Source organism: Electrona antarctica (assembly GCF_951216825.1).
Source record: "Electrona antarctica genome assembly, chromosome: 4".
NCBI classification, from domain to species: Eukaryota; Metazoa; Chordata; class Actinopteri; order Myctophiformes; family Myctophidae; genus Electrona; species Electrona antarctica.
In genome coordinates, this window is record NC_136809.1 from 14,068,271 (window position 1) to 14,086,033 (window position 17,763).

Here is a 17,763-nt window from a genome sequence, read left to right on the forward strand (position 1 = left end):
AAATAAAGCCCCATTACAACACTTTAGAAAAATAGCCGATATACAATCTCTCAAGTGTTGTGATCTGACAAGTCCAACATTGTGATGCCAGATTCAAAGTGGTTAATACAATTTTCAACTGGATTAGAAAATTGGTGGGCTTTTGGGATCGACATCGGACCCAAAAAAATAAACTGGCATCGGTTGGGCTCTAGTCTTGAGAAAATCCTTCGTCTGTTCAAGGCAATACCGCAGCTATGTGCCGAGAAATTCAACAACACCCATCGCTTTTTCTCTTTTGTCTCCTCAGACTGAAAGCATACACCACACACCCACGCCTTGCTCTGTCCATCCACACTATGATGTCCATTCCCCCATTGCTCATCCATTATCAGTGGTTGTCAGATAAACTGAAGGGGGAGTAGGAGGATTGGATTGATGGGAAGCAGAGAACAGAGCTACAAGTCACTGTAGTCCCGTGAAGCTCTAGACAGCGGTTGGCCATACATTTTCTCTATATCAGCATAACCTGAGATGGGAGCTGTGTGTATGCACTGTACAGTTGTGAAAAGGCTCAGTTTACAAGGTGTCTGGTGGAACGATAGAAGCCAACCTCCAAGTAACTTGCACGCACACGCACACACACACACACACACACACACACACACACACACACACACACACACACACACACACACACAGGTCTGTGTGGTGAGTGGTGATACTCTCCAACAAAGCCTCTTTCAAGTCCTCCTCTCTGTTTAACTAATCTGAAAAAACACCCACTGTCCCACGCAGCAGGGAATTCTGGGACGTGTCTGGAGGCATGATGGGATATTTCCACATTTCAGACAGGGGGACTGGGAAGATTTATGGATGGTTGGTGGGCGATGTAAAGTATGACCATGTATCGCATATAGCAGGAGTGACCCTTTAAAAAGAAAAGAAAATACCGTCTGAGGACTCTTAATAATTGTCGGGACCACTGTATGTTTTTAACAGAGGAGATAAAGAGGAAGAAGAAAAAAAAAGAGGAAAAAAATACATCTGATGATTTAATTATTTCATTAAGTGACATCAACTGCTCTGAAAAAGAAAACCAGCCTCAGAGTTAAACGCAAAAGCAAAATGTGCTCGGTGGATTACAGACCTCCACCCAGGTTGAAGTTTTGGTGCCACGTCCCCTAGTAGCCTTCAGAACTTAGAGAAGAAGTTATGAGCATTTTTGTGACAGGCCTACACACCCACTACCATGCAACCAATCAATGATTAATCAGTTGAAGGCCAACGTTTCCATGAAGGTTTGTGTAAACCCGTTCATGACAGTCAGACAGTTGGACAAAGATACAGACAGAAGGGGTGAAAACTTTGTATTGGCTGGCGGAGGTAATGAGTGAAACACGGCTGAGGGAGTCAAGTGTGTATTCTCGAGTATACTTGATTTTCCTGCGTAATAACAATAAAGTAAATTCTTCTATTTCTCCCTTTCTTACGCTGCTTTTCCTTGTTTTCACTCTCATTCGCTCTCACTCTCTCTCTCTCTCTCCTCCAGGCTGTGTGTCAATCCATCCGTCGCTAATCCTCTTCCTGCATGGCTCACTGAATCCTCAGTGTTCATTTGTCTGCCCCTTTTGTTTGTCCGCCTCGCTCTTCTCCCTTTCCAGATATCCTCCGATCCTCTCATTTTCACATCCGTTCAATCCACCTCTATCCATCCACCTTCATCCTTGCCCATCACCATGACTCCACCCCTCTCCCTCCATTCATTCATCCTTCATTCCCTCCTCAGGTCCTCCTGCACAGACACTCCTGTGTACTCCTTTCTTCCACACATGAAGGACAGTGCAGCATTCCACCGAATCCGCCCCTTCCAACCCATGCAGAAAAATAAATAATTGTCCACATGTTGTGCTGGAATTTTAATGACTTCCATAGCTCTACTTTGTCTCTCTTCCAGAAATCCAGGCAGATTCCAAAGAAGAAGAAGAAGGGGAAAAAAAATCTGGTAATGACGTTGCAAAAACTGCAGACTGTGCCAAGTGGTGACTTTTGATCCGATGCTGGGTGGCTTCAAAAGAAGACGGCACCAAAGGCAGTCCTGAATGCAAAGAAAAGCATTTTCTGCTTTAATTAGATAGACAAATGACAAATGTGGAAAGACTGGGGAAAGAGGGGAGAGATGCGAGAAAAGAAGATGGGAGTCTGATTGGAACTAGGGTTCATCTCACAAGGAGCATGTGGTCCAGGCACTAGCCAGCCATGTTTAGCCATCTCAAGCCTGCCCCTATACCATTCAGAAAGATATCTGCCTTAAAGGAATGGAAATAATGTCCTTATCTACACATCCTCATACCAGTTGAAACAAAGATAACAATTAGTCCCAACAACTCACAAAGACTTTGCCAGCAATGTATTGTCCAAAAGAACCAAATTCAATGGTGAGGCCTTTATAAGTACAAAAGACGTAGTCTATACAGCATATGCAGTATATTGCAAGTCTTCTGAAGCCAAACAGGCAGATGTTTTCAAAAGCATTCACGCATACACCATGTGTATGCAATGTAGACAGTAGACCTCTGCGTAGGAGTGTAAACATGTGGGGGAGATTTTGCGTTCTCAACGAGCAGAGGATGAACACATCAGTGTTTGGCTTCAGAAGAGTTGGATTGGGTTGCATGAGCGCTGCAGAGTCATTTCTGGGTGACCTACTCCTTTAATTAAAAAATAAAAGTATTTTGTCAGGGGGAGTAGCATGAGAAAAAGTCAACAATTTTCATAATTGTTGACTTGCTGTCATGTAGCAGACTCTGGCAGAAATGATGTAGCCTGTCATGCCAGCAAACAACCATAATAAAAGAGAAAACATTCATGTGTAAATCCACACATATGTCTGTGCTAAAATAACTATTAGGCTATGTGTGAAATCTCCAGCTAAAGGCCTCTACATAGTCCGTTTTGTTCCTTGCGTGGGGGAGTCAAACAGACACAAAAAAACGCAAGGTTATTTTAGACATACATAGTCCTTGCGTTGCTTGCGTTTTCTTGCATCGGATTATAAATCACTGTAATGTGCAAGCATCTATTCGTCCACTAGATGGCAGCTGTGACACTATGAAGCTGTCCCAGAAAGCAACGCTGCATTTTCAGGAAGTGAGTAGATCTGGTATTTTCCCCCCGTTGTTGTTGTTGTTGCAACTTGCAAGAGCTGATGGCATGGTTGGTTGTCAAAACTACACCAGTATTTATGCCATCATAAACTGTGATGGAGAACTCCCGAGGAAGAAGATCAAGCAGAAGGACCAACAACAATCATTAAGACAGGTGACAACCTTTAGAGTATATTATTTATAACTATGCTCTATGGCAGTGTTTCCCAACCTGTGTGCCGCGGCACTTTACTGTGCCGTTTGATGTGTCCAGGTGTGCCGCCTGATTTGACCGAAAATAACACTAACCCTCCCCCGAAAGCAATAGCTACTGAGCTGCAGGATTCGTACGACAACAACAACAACGGAACAATAGACTCTAACGACCATCGGCCATAGGAATGTTAATCACCTGTACTCGCCTGGCAACTTTACTGTATAAATGGGCAGTGATGTACCGGAACGCGTTCAAAGAACGATAGTTCACGAACGCGTTCCTATTTCGGCTGAACGTGAACTGAACGTACTGTATTTCTGCCTGATGAACGGCATTGTGAACGCGTTCATTTCTGGCGTGTGTGAACGTCACTTTCTCACGTTCAACTTCGTTCAAAAGTGAGTGAGCCTTCCAGGCGAAACCCCCGCTAAAACACACCCTAATCACTCCTTATTAATATCTAGCGGAAAACCCACCAATAAGCCCTTATCCAACACAAATTAACTAATCTTTCTCAATCCGCACAATCCGCACAAATGAACTGAGTGGTTGCTCATGTTTAAGACCATTGTATTGTGGAATTTTTATTTATTTATTTAGAAGTATTTACTTTGCATTGACAAATTGAACATGTGTGTGCTATATTTTGTATATTGAGTTATTTGATGAGTGCTGTCATGTGTGTTTTTAAAAGTAAATTGGGTTCAAAGAAGTTTTACTCTGTCAAAAGTATAATGTGTTTGGTATCAAAGACGTTTTACTATATATATATATATATATATATATATATATATATATACATACACCCATGCACACCCCCCGTATATCTAGGTGTGCCCCGAGATTTTTAGGCTATGAAAAGTGTGCCCTGGGACAAAAAAGGTTGGGAAACACTGCTCTATGGTGACAGCAGCTATGGCTAGTTAGCCATCTAGCTTTGGCTAGCCATCTTTATTATGGAGAAATACTCTGTTACAAGTAATCGTTATTTTCACTTAAAATTCAAACTCCTCACTGTCTGTAGTCTGTACATCTGTGTAATATGTTGTGACTTTTTATTCTCTTCCAGGACGTCCCAACGGTCCCATGCAGACCATGATGTAACAAAGCAAAGCTTCGCAGTTATCGTCATCGTAATATTTATTTCAATAAACAATTGTCATTGACTTGTCCATGCCTTTTTTAACTGTTGGTGGTTTCAAACGTTGCATGTACTGTATGTGTACTGTGTTATAATAATAATAATGTAGAAGGATGAAACCAGAAAAGCCTTTCGTCTTGTTTCCATTGGTGTCCTCATGTACTCAATTCATCAAATTGAGTGACTAATAAGTCAATTCATGACTAATCAAGACACAAAACTAAGGAGAGATCCATCTGCATTGGCGAATAAATTAAATGTTTGTATGCTACCCCTTTCAGTATGGCCTGGAGGAACCTTTCTCAGTGACGTGTTCAGAGCAACACACAAGAGCAGGAAATTGATGGAATTTCCAGGAAAATAATAATCCCCACTAGAAATGACACAACAGTGCTGTGTCTGAAGGCCACCACTCCTTCCAAAAAGTGGAAATTACTTCATATCTGCACCTGCATGCTTTAGTCTTCCGCAAGAAATGACAACAGTGATGTGTCTGAAGGCCACCCCTCCTTCCCAAAAAGTGGAAATTACTTCATATCTGCACGCTTTAGTGTTCCCCATCATTAACGTCAATAATCCATATGAATACATTCTCCATCGGTATAACACCCAGGACCAACGTTTATATTACAGAACCCTTCGGCCCTGTTGGTTTTTCATTCTCAACCCAAGACCAGCTGTGGAGGAAATGACAATACAAGGGGAAAACAACAAAGATTAATAACCTCCCCCCCATCCCTCCTAGTCCCACCGACATCTCACCATCTATCCCCAGCCGGTCTTTTCTCTCAGCGTTAGTCACCTCCCGTAATCTTACTGCTCCCTCGTTTCATCTGCGGGGCTGTGGCCCTTGAATCTTGAAACGGATACATTGCGCTCTCTTATACACATGTGCTACGGACTGCACAAAAAATCAAATGTGCGCATGCACTGGAACTTGTCTCACACACCAGGAATCCAGGCAACATCCTCTGAGCTGCAGCCCACAACGAGAAGCAGGCCTTGGGATGTGGGCCCATCGGAACTCCCCTATATACTCCCATGCTGTGGCCCTAGAGAGCATGGTCTGGCTTAGGGCCAGGGCTTTGTCAATCACACTCCTCTTTTGTCTATTTGTTCAGCATCAAGCCAGGAGCACAGGGCTTTGGTCCTTACGTTGTGTCTATCACTGTGTGTTTCACAATGGCTTTTAGGCTTTCACAACCCCCGAACCATCGTATTCCAACTGTGTGAATGAAAAAGAGCCCGCTGTCGTCTTCCGCTGTGTCAGGAACGAGAACAGGAAGTCGACGGCGGGATGCTGCCATTGAGTTGGTCTCTTTCTGATTCTTTCCATCAACTGTAGATTAGGAAAATATGTTATCTTCATTTCTCAACATCGTTTTTTCGATTAGTCTCTTTGTCACAGACTTCAGATTCTGTCCCAGCTTTATCTCTGCTATCTCTCTCTCTCTGAGCAGTGCATTCCTTTTGAGAAGTGCCAACCACTCCAACATGTGACTCTGTTTGTATGTCTGTATGTCTGCCCAGTGCCCACCCCCCCCAAACTGACATGAACAGTATATTGGAACTCTTTATTGGATTGTGTACCATTAGAAACACAACAATTCTTACTTGATAATAACTTACTATGAGGATTGCAGTGTGCTATACATACTTTTTTGAACTGATTCAACAGCTTCCACTCTTCATCACTTCATGAAACTAAAAACCAAACATAAACTTTAGTCTGGGTGAAATCATAGCTAGTTTTACATGTAGCTCTGCTCTGATGTAATTCCCCTGTTTGTAGGAGTGGAACATCAAAATCAGTCCCTTCTCCAAGTCCAACACACTAAATGACTTCCAGGCTTAAGGAAGGAAGGAAGGAAAATGAAATATACAAAGTAACAAAGAAAGACAACATAAGCAACACAAACAAAGAACAGCCAGTTTGTAATGTGAGTTCTTGGGGATGAAACCAACAAGAGAGCAGGGAGATGGGGAGAGGAAACCAGAGGTCTGCAGACCAATATGTGCTCTTGATCCACAGCACCAAAGTCAATATTTGCAAGGACAGAGAAGCTCCCTGTAAGTTGACGAAGTCATTGTTTTTGGCGTTTGAAAAGCAAGTGTGTGAGTGAGAGAAAATGGACTATCTATTGTTAGGTTGGAAGCAAAGCAATATCCTTCCTCCTGGATGTTCCATACTCTCTCGATCCTCTTCCATTTCCCTGTACACTGCACCATAGAAACGACTACCATGATCCCTAGACACCACTACCATCCATAGATACCACTGCCATGCATACATACATACCACTGGCACTACCATCCATTGGTAAACAATTCCATATTTACACGGGTTCAGTGTTGGCGGCGTACAAAACCTCCCTGCATCTTCCTGGGTCTCATTTTGTTCCCAGAACCGTGCTTTTAACGTCATTTAATTTGTTGGGAGGCAGATAATATTCCCCGTCACTCAACCCCAGGCTTGGTACAACGATGTTATCTGTGCCAGGACAGGGAGGGACGTTGTCCTCTACAAAAGGCTGATTGAACTGAGACTGCATGAGACACAGCAGTGACATTGGGCTCTATGTCTATATAAAGGGAAGAAAAAAGCAACTTCAGGTCATAGCAAAGAAAGCAAAATTACAGGCAACAGGTCAATGAGGGTCTACATGACCTTTATCAGAAATGGGGGGAACTAGAGAATAGAAGGTTGGATGTGATGATCTACATTGCATCACAACATGTAATGGCTTATACAAATTATTTTGTATATACGAGGTCAAGGGGACCATAGATCAATAGGTTACCGCAAGGCAAGCTTGCTTACCACAAACAAAATAAAATAAATCTTTGCAACAGATGTCACATTTTGGTGAGGGCAGGCTTGGCAAAGCACTCCCACTCCCAGTCCCAGGAACCTTGACCTGACAAATAGTGATGTATATTAAGAACAAGTTTAAAACTTTACTGGCGTTGCAGTCCGGGCACCTAGGCTGACAGCATGTCGAGGCTGATTTGCAGAGGTGGAAGAGAACACCACACATGCCCTTGTATTGTGCCAATTGCCTATCCTATATTTTCCTCCATTATATGGTCCGTCTTTCTCTTTCTGTATTTCTCTTTCGCCCCTCTCCTTTATAGAGAACATTTCCCGCATTACGCATTCAGTTCAACACCAACTGCACGACAACCATTGATCCTCAGCCAGTCATAAAAGCGGAGGCAAAGGGGAATGGGGATCGATGTTTACTGTTCCTTCAGGAATCTAAGAACCTAAGTATTAATATAAAATGACTAAACCATTTGTGAGAAACAACACAGCACCAGATCTTAATCCAGTGCAGGGGGAAATTGAAGATTAGCTCACTGCTCTCCCTATGAATATCAAGCTTTGGCCAAACTACTCAAAGCTCAGTAACGAAAACTACCATGGCCAGTTCAACATTGTGAGTATGATGGAGGATGCATAGTTATGCTATTCCCTTTTCTGGGAGGAAACGTGATATACAAAGTTAAAGTTTGGATCAGGTGTGTACGCACTAGGCGCACACGCACGCACGCACTAGGCGCACACACACGCACGCACGCACGCACGCACGCACGCACGCACGCACGCACGCACGCACGCACGCACGCACGCACGCACGCACGCACGCACGCACGCACGCACGCACGCACGCACGCACGCACGCACGCACGCACGCACACACACACACACACACACACACACACACACACACACACACACACACACACACACACACACACACACACACACACACACACACACACACACACACACACACACACACACACACACACACACACACACACACACACACACACACAGGCTGAGCTATGTACAAGCCTATTGTCATACTGTAGCTCATATTTAAGGCATTCTGGGGGCCCTGCCCAAATACATTTGGTTCAGCTTAGCACTGCTGTCCTGCACTATTGAATCATACTGAAATCACCACAAGAAAAAAAGAAAATACAAGAAGAAAAACAAGTCTTGGAGAGCTTCAACATGGCCGAACTCTGGCAGGAACCATTCTTCTTCGATGCAACATCTCAGCAAATGTAACTCCCCCCCACCCAAAATACACAGTTTTGGAGAGTGTAGATGTATAGTTGTATTATAGATACATTTACCCAAATCTGCTACAATAACACATATAAACAACTCTCACATACACCTTAATGCTTTGGGGAAGCCTTTTTCTTTCCTTTCTCGAGAGCAGAATGAAGTGCAGCTGACTCAAGACAGCTGGAAACCATGCTGTATGACATAATCTGAGGAGAACTAGCCAAGATATCACACACACACACACACAGTCGCACACACACAGTCGCACACGCACGCACACACACACACACACACACACACACACACACACACACACACACACACACACACACACACACACACACACACACACACACACACACACACACACACACACACACACACACGCACGCTCACCCCCCCCCCCCCCCCCCCCCCCCCACCCCCACCCCCTTTGGGGCCTGCATTTCACTTGTACATGTAGTCCTCTATGACTATTAGTGACAAATAACCCCTCTAAATTCTTGAGGGTCATTTGTGCTGTCACACTGGGACTATACTTCACTATCAGAGAACACTATTATGTCCACTGCCTCAGACTCAGTATGGGGTAACGGAATAGCTAAAATGTTATCAAACTACATGTCCCAGTGGGCCATGCACTAAATCACACATTCCACCGATTTGTCATTTGATGTATCTCATAACCTTGACCCAAGGTTCAGGCATAGAGCGCTGAATTCCCTTGGAGGTACAACAAATGCTGCTGGAGAGGAAGTAAAGTCAGAGAGGATCGCAAATCATTCTACCTCCGAGCACTAATATATTCTTCAAAGCCTGATGAAAAACTAAATGGGGAATATCATTTCTCGAACTATGAGAAAACTGCTAAGAATGTGAAAAGCGGAAGACCGAACAATATCTATGATAATGTTGCATTTTATTACTTCTTTCAAGGGGGTTGAAACAAATATTTGACTGCTAACATAAGACTTTGCCGGGGCAATGAACCCTGCACCGCAGCAATATGTGGACCAATATGAGTTATTGGACCAATAGTTATGCAGCATATTACTAGGCTCAATACGTACAAACAAATGTTGCACTGACAGTTCAAATCTAGCTCAAAAGAAAGAGCTTTTGTCTTTGTGTTATTGAGTGTGCCTATGTCATGATTTATTGTATGCTCAAACCTGCATGTTTTTTCATTGCCCACACAGTTAGGACCAGCTCAGTGGCCTTGTGGTTAGAGTGTCCGCCCTGAGACTGGGAGGTCGGGGTTCAATCCTCGGCTGAGTCATACCAAAGACTCTAAAAATGGGCGTGGCACTCAGCATCAAGGGTTAGAGTCCCTGCGACATACTAGCACCATGTCCAGGGGGTGTACTTGTACATCAAGCTGCATAGGTTCCTGCCCTATAGGGCCTCATGGCTCGGCAAGGCTACACAGATAGGCTAATACACAATACCTAATCATACAAACACTGTTTTTTCACAGTTGCTTCCAGTGCTTTAAGACTTGGTTGGTAACACGTATAAAAACGGAAAAAAAACAAGATCCCTGGCACCCTCTAATCCAATTTGAGAGTCAGATCATGGTCACAGTTTGCTGTCAGCTAAAGCGGATTTACATCAGAATGAATTCCTCGCAGAGTCACATTGAGGCACGATGATGCAAAATGCCAAACACCTGGAGCTATATGAATGACTCCTACTGTACGCACAGCAGAATAACATAGGATCTGAGCAGAGGCCATTAGACCACCCTAATTCCCATCATTATTCAGTTACCCAACGATGAAAGAAGGCCATTCATAAGAGCACCCAGAAAACAACACCAAGAAATAGAACCCCATTTCTTTAATGGTGTCCTCCTATCGCCACTTAGGCAACGGTAAGTAAAGAGACACCTATGAAAAGATTAACTAAACCACTTGACCGCACAACTCCTCCCTTTTCTTTTTCTGGGGGGGTGGGGGGGGGGCAGAATTATGACAAGCAGGACCACTTGAGTTCCTGGACATGCTTTGCAGGAGGTTATGTGTAACACTATTTTGAATTTTTTGTCAATGCATATACACCAGTGATACATTACTGAGTGAAAGACAAAAATACAAGTAACCTGTTGCGAATGCATGGCCCACATGACATGCAACAAAACAGCCCCCTCAGCACACTGCATTATGGTGCCCCTCCCCCCCAAGGCATGCTGACACTTGAGAGCATGGCTCCCTTTATGTGTGCAGAGAGCCATCCAAGGCCCATTCACAGCTCACAGCTCACAGCTCAATGCTTTTTCACTTTCACACAAAAAAAAGAACTTTCAAACTGAAAAGGGAAGGGAGAAGGGGGTTAAGTTTCTAGCATGCTAGGACCACGGAAGAAACTTCCACGGGGGAAATTCTGAATCTTCTTTACCATACTGGAAAATATGGTAGATTGAAAATATTGAAAAAGCAGGCCTGATTTAAGAGCCTTGTGAACAGTCAGTTTAGTAATCAACATTTCTGCAGGATTTGAACCGCAGCAGTGCGATAAGGCGCGCTGGCAGAGAATGCACAGTAAAATCCTCCAGTGTTCATTTCATTCCAAAGAATGGAACCAAATGGAACTAACTGCTTTAACCATTTGTAACTCCAAGCGTGTTACAAATGGAGTTAATTAACAGAGAGAACACTGAGGATTACTACTGTTTTACTCTTGGCATGCACCACTGCACCAGTATTAAACAGATGCTGTACAGCAAAAAGCATGACTCACCTGTTGTGACACAGCCCAGCAGCTAAACGTTTAATGGAGTCTTCAATCCCTTCACTTCAGCACACAGCACAGATCCACCTGCAGTGCAGTGACTACTACCACCGTTTCTCACTCTCTCTCTCTCACTCTCTCTCTCTCTCTCTCTCTCTCTCTCTAACACGCCTCTCCCATTGTAACAGAGCACAGCAAAGTGGGGAAACTCTCCCGCTTCCTTCACGCTCCTCCTATCTCCCAGTTTGTTTCTCTCTTCTTTCGCTTCTTCCACGCTCTCTTTCAAGGCAGGGGCTGCCGGTCTGTCTTCTTTATCTGGTCTCCGTGCAAATCGCACCACTGATAGAGAAGCATTTATCTGCTGCAGCTGAGGAGGACTGGCTGGCAGAGTGTGTGTGTGAGACTGTGTTTGGAGGGTGGAAGCTCTAAATTGATGGGGGCTGCTGCTGTGTTGGGGAGGGGTGGGTGAAGAGGGGGGTGTGGGGGAGGGGCAGCCATGATTAGAATTCTCCTGGACAGTGGACACAACACACAAGACTCGCACGCACGCACACACATGCAACGCACACGGCTTACAGATGAAATGAGTCAAATGACACAGGCTCCATGCCCCCCCAGGGTCCTTTGGCTGTCTGTCGTTAAACTTCTCCGGGACCTTGAAAAGGATTTCACAGCCCTTCCTTCCAAATGTTTGTGTTACTTGGCTCAGACTTGATAGAGAGGCGCAGAAAGAGCACAGAGAGTGGCTAATGAAACTAAACCACCTGCTCTGGACCACCGCACGTTACATTCTTGGTTTATGGAAACACTATGCAGCACAACTAGAACATTAGTGTTATTAAGCATGCGTGTGGCTTGCATGGAAATCAAATCTTTTCTTAACCCTGGAACTGGACGTACCTACTCTCTCTCTAACCTCTCTCCATACTTTCTCCTTCTCTCCCCACCGTTTCCTTATTTTCTTCACTCTTTCATACAATCATCATCATTGGCAAGTTTCAACAAAGGGCCAAAGCCAGCCATACCCCACTGCTTTCAGCGAGGTCTGACAATAAAGGCAAGAGAATGTCCCATTCTTCACCATCACCCCCCACCAGGGCCCCCACTGGCCTCCTCAGGACTTCCAGTACTTTCCTAACAACGAGGAATATCCAAAAAGATCTTGAAGGAGGACTACATCTAAACAAAGTGGGCAGGGGGTTGTTGATGATAGGAAGTTAGAAACCATTTCATTATTAGAGAACCCTTATTACTATATTGGTACACTTGCAAGTTGCAACATATTTTAGAGTTGAGTTCAAACACTATCACTGCAACAGTGACACCAATAGGATACAACAGCATTGACAACACAGAAATGTGTGCGGGGAGGAATTCATTGACATAATGGAGAAAAAACTATTGGCTACTCAAAATAATAGGGATGCACCGAAGTATCGGCCACATATTGGTATCGGCAAATAAAACTGACATTTACCGATGGCATCTTTATCTGTTGTTAACCCATTTAGACCTGAGATCAGATTCTAAAAATGTCTTCTAATATCAGTCGTTCTTAGATTTTTCAAAAATAGCAGACCTACAAGCTCATAGCACGGCACTCGGTGCCGCGCTATGAGCTTGTAGATCATAACATAATGCTAACACCAAAAGGGGTTCCCGCCCCAAAATGGGTTTTAAGCATACATTTTGCATTGGCCATGTTGGTGGCCTACCGAGCTGTAGATTCTGAACATGTATGTCTTGTATTGAAGATATTTGTTTCCCTGGCACAAAATGGGGAATATATCGGTATCAGTATCGGCTAAATTGTTATTTTAAACATCGGCGTGCATGCCTACTAAATAAATAAAAAAAAGTGACACCATTTACAACTCAAAGGCCTTAAGACTATATTTCTCATAAAATGTTTTGAGTTTGAGGTTGAGAGTTGAACATGACATGGCTGGTTAATGGATTTTTAGTGTTGTCACATCGTTGTGGTTAGGTCAATTTGTTAACTCAGGAGGTACAAAAAGAGGCCAGGGGAATGACATTAAATTAGCATGTGAATGACTTCTGAACTCCACACAGGGTACGCTGTCCACATAAAGTTCAGAACAAGTCTTTATCACATGGTGGAGCTTGCTTCAATCCTACTCATCTTTTGCCTCTTTTCCTTCACTCTGATCTGACTATTTATTTGCACGATAACCACCAAAGGAAATAACAGTGAATGCCAGCTGCCTTCATAGCATCATTTCATTGCTGGATTTTCAACTTTCAAGTGTGAGCTCTGAAAAAGCCCTTTGAGAGGCCCTCCTGTAGATTTCGTTGCAGTAGAGACCATTCAGTAGACCATTCATATGAATTCAAAAGGGCACTGCTCAGTGCTTGGCATTTAACTCTTAACGCAACCACCCATGCTCATTAAGCCTCCATTTCCAAACCATTCATTCCTCTGGTGTAATGAGGTAACTGACGTTCGGTGCACTGTAAAGGCGGGACATGTGTTAGAATGATTTGCAGTCGATCACTGCAGAAAACAATCTTCCCACCGTCTGTGGTATCCAATGCATTTTTAATTGCCACTTCCTCCTTCAGACGTGCATCCATTTGGAGCTTGGTTTTACTGCCGACGTGAGCAGAAAAGACACATAATCATAGGCGGCGAAAATAAATGCTTTTCCGCTATCGTCCACAGCCAACTGTCGTCAGAAAGCAAGCAAGCAAGCAGGCAGTTCTTAGATGACCCTAAATCAATTTGTAATCAATTATTCAAGTTGAGAGAAGGGGATTTGGGTGGATGCTGTCCGGCCAAGCTATATATCCAGCTCTCAGACTCTAAGTGGCAGGGATTCCCTGCTTGCTGTGTCAGTGTGGTGAGTGTGGTTTTATGTTAGTCAAATCTGTCAAGGAGGAGAGGATCAATCCCTCGTTGAGGATGAAAGCTACCAATCTGCCACATTGGAAACTATTTACTGGTAATGCCATCATGTTGCGCTAGGGAGGACAACATATTGTCATCTTGTCTAATGTGATTTACAGCAAACAGCTAAAAGACCTGTATTCACCACGCAGATGTTTCAATCGTCCTTCTACCCCCAAGTACGTTTGCAGGTGAATCAAAACATGCTAATCAGAAATTGCTATCGAGTTCTACTAAAAGTTCGAAATAATTTCAACATCTACTCCTATAGCAAGACTCTGCATACCTGTCCCAAAATAAACCTGTCCTCGTTCTCCAGTCCCTCCCCACTTGCATAGTACGGGCTGGAGCTGCTTGGTCTAACATTAGTGCATAGCTGAGTGGAGTGGAGTGGAGATTGCTCTGGCCCACAGCATTCTCCACCAGTTAAAAAGGGATACAACTTTGGATTATTTATGAGCGGGGATTACTGGTTGTGACTCTCCATGCCGAGTTGTTCAGCAAGACGTCAGAGGAAGATGAAGTACTGTAGCCAGGCAGACGGTGGCTGGTGTGTGTGTGTATAATGCACGTTAATAAGCACCTATCATTATAGGAAATTATAGTGCAAGTTGAACAGTGTAAGCTTTATAGTCAGTGGAGATGTAACTCTGTGCTGGATAACAATTATGTCACACCACATAGTATACTGCAACTGCATGTACTAGAATACCCAAGGCGGGTTTTCACACAGTGCGTAAATCAACAAATTGCAAAGCACTTGCCTGTCGAAGTGCTTCCATTAATACACACTGACATATAATTTTGTGCAGATTGTGCACTGTAGCCACAGTAACCTGAATGGACAGGCCTCTTCCCATGCATCACTTGTTCTCAACGTGGGATACGGGCACCGCCAGCGATCCTAGAGGAGGTTCCAGGTGGTCCCCAGCTGAGCTCAATGACTGAAAATGTCATCAAATTGTGTTCCGCGGCCTAATTCATATCAAACTGGGGAATTTAAATTAAAAAGGTTGAGGAGTCACTGCTATACATGCATCATAGTGTTACTGTACCCCACTGCTCAGCCATGTGTGCAGAAAATAGAAATTCCTGGCTCTCACATGACACACACACACACACACACACACACACACACACACACACACACACACACACACACACACACACACACACACACACACACACTTAAAGATATTTAGTATTTTATTTTTCATACGGATAAAACTTCTCATAGCTTCAACTTCAATGGAATTGTATTTTATTTTCTATGACTAGCAGCAATATCAATGTTCGTTTATTTTCCTTGTGCTGTACTTGCCATGTAGCCCAGGTTGTTATTGTAAATGAGAATATATAGTATATATACATATAGCATGCAAATCAGTAGAATGTAAATTGTAAATCATTAACATCACGTGGATGGGAGAAACTAAATCAATGATATCATAGACCTGTTCACTGCAGATTATAACATTTAATATTATTAATGAATGTGTAAATACATTTCTAATAACTGGAAAAACATGAGCAAATGGCCACAAGCACTAGACTACATTGGTTGTTCAAATAATATATTTCCTAAGCTAATTAATATGGCAGATTCATGCCCTGGGGGTATCTCTTGCCCCACTTTGTGATGTGGATTGTGGGGGTTTAGGCAGTCAACTTGCTTGACCTCCCCGTTATGACTATAACACCATGTGACAGAGAGTCTGTCATCAGATCAAGAGCTGCCCTTTGTGAAATTCAAATTTCACAATATAGCAAGGAATTCATAAAAGTAGGAGAACAAGAGAAAACTGGCTGCTTATTTAAATAAGTTAAAACAAATAGCCCCAAAAGTATTCATAACCATCAAAGGAGATTATTTCAAATTCAATTCACCTCATTTAAAGTCTTGACAGTCAGTCAATCATTTGTACTGTATGCAAAATTATAGTTGCATTAAGACCTTGCAAAGAAAATAGAATGCATGCTGGTCAAAAAGTAACAACATATGCTAATATACATCTGTTTACCATTTTAGGTAAAACAATAAAGAAAGAAATATCTCCTAGTATATAACCTATAGTCCTCCTAGGATCGCTCAAACATTTCAGCTCGAGACCCAATAGAGACATTTAGTGTTTCCCAGGGACATACAAAACGCATTAAAATCACATACATTCACATACCCCATTATTCAAAAAAATATTATAGTAAAGGTAACAAAGTAAAATAAAAAGCAGGATATACTTGCAACCCTGAGCAACGCAAAATGGGTCGTGACCATAAATGTTAGGGAACCAGTGGTCTAGTGAGGGCCAATAAGACATGAAATAAATCAGACGTTTGGAAGAGTGGCTGTTAATTGTAAAGAGGAGACCCACTGGGTTTAACATGGAGACAGAAAGGGAGGGACCCAGACAAACATATCTTATTGCCAACTAGTTAGTTACGACACCCATTCCACTCAACAGCGCAGATTATTTCCACGCCACGTGCCAGAGATTCAGGAATGATGACATGAGATAAAAAAACAAGCATCGTTTCCACTCCTGCCGGTCAAAATAAAATAAATGTGACATGAGGTATTGGGGAGAAAAGCATTTCTAGGAAATGTGTGCAATAAGAACACATGATTTTTATCCTCTGCAAAAAAACAACAACAACAATGTTTTTTCAGTTGTGGATTCCATCGTAAAAAACAAATGATGTAGGAAAGGTTACTGAGATACGATCAGTGCCTGGTACATAGCAGGCTATTATAACAGCCCATGGGTGAATTATCTGGAATGCTGCTATCTCTTGAACAAAAAGAAAGAAAAACTGGTTGGAGCCTTAGCCATTATTCATAACTAGAGGTTCACATCTAGAGTTCGTGCCACTACACAGCCCTCACACCTACGTACACCGCACAGCCGATCCAACCAATATATCTGAGTCATAGTGACAGGGGGGCTTGTTAGAATACCCGTCTTTCTGTGTCCCCTTTTTTGCCCATATATGGAGATCTCTGTATCTGTCAGACTCGGTCTATCTGTGTACCTTATCTCCATATGGAGATCTCTGTAACTGTCCCTTTGAAGCCTCCATAAAAGGTCCAAGTAGTTTCTGATATGGTCGGCTCATGTTACATCAAGTGCCATTCGTGGCATTCTTGTGTAGATGCCATCCAGGGCCATAGATATCCTACTATAAATGCACCACGTCTCTGTGTGTACGTACGTGTGTACGTCTGGAATCCTTGTCACTCGAGAAACGTTTGCCAAGTTTGACACACGCGTTCCACACCACAACAGGGAGTGCATTGCCCGGTGTCGAGTCCGTCGGATCGCCGGTTGTCCAGAACCAGCACTAAAGCCTCTGCCCATGCAGGGCATGCCCATGCAGGGCACAAATCAAGATCACCCCTAGATCTCCATATATGGAGCTGGCCTGTTCTGACAATCACAATGATGCGCGACCTCACCCTTAATTAGCCAATTGATCACACCTGATCACCCCCCAACGGGCACTGTTCTAGTTTAAAAATCTATGCCTCATTGGCTGCTGCAGTTCATTGGAGTGGTGTGT

General features: G+C 43.4%; 1 protein-coding gene across 2 annotated transcripts in view; it reads right to left on the reverse strand.

The window, feature by feature from the left end:
* The window catches only part of add3a (adducin 3 (gamma) a), a 112,073-nt gene that overhangs the window by 82,867 nt on the left and 11,443 nt on the right, over positions 1–17,763 (reverse strand). Inside the window, exon 1 of one of the 2 annotated variants that reach the window (XM_079500082.1) lies at positions 11,307–11,636. The exons of the other annotated variant lie outside the window; for it this stretch is intronic. The gene's annotated coding sequence lies outside the window, so the exon portion shown is untranslated. Of the gene's footprint in view, positions 1–11,306; positions 11,637–17,763 lie in introns of those variants that run through there. 2 annotated transcript variants of the gene reach the window in all.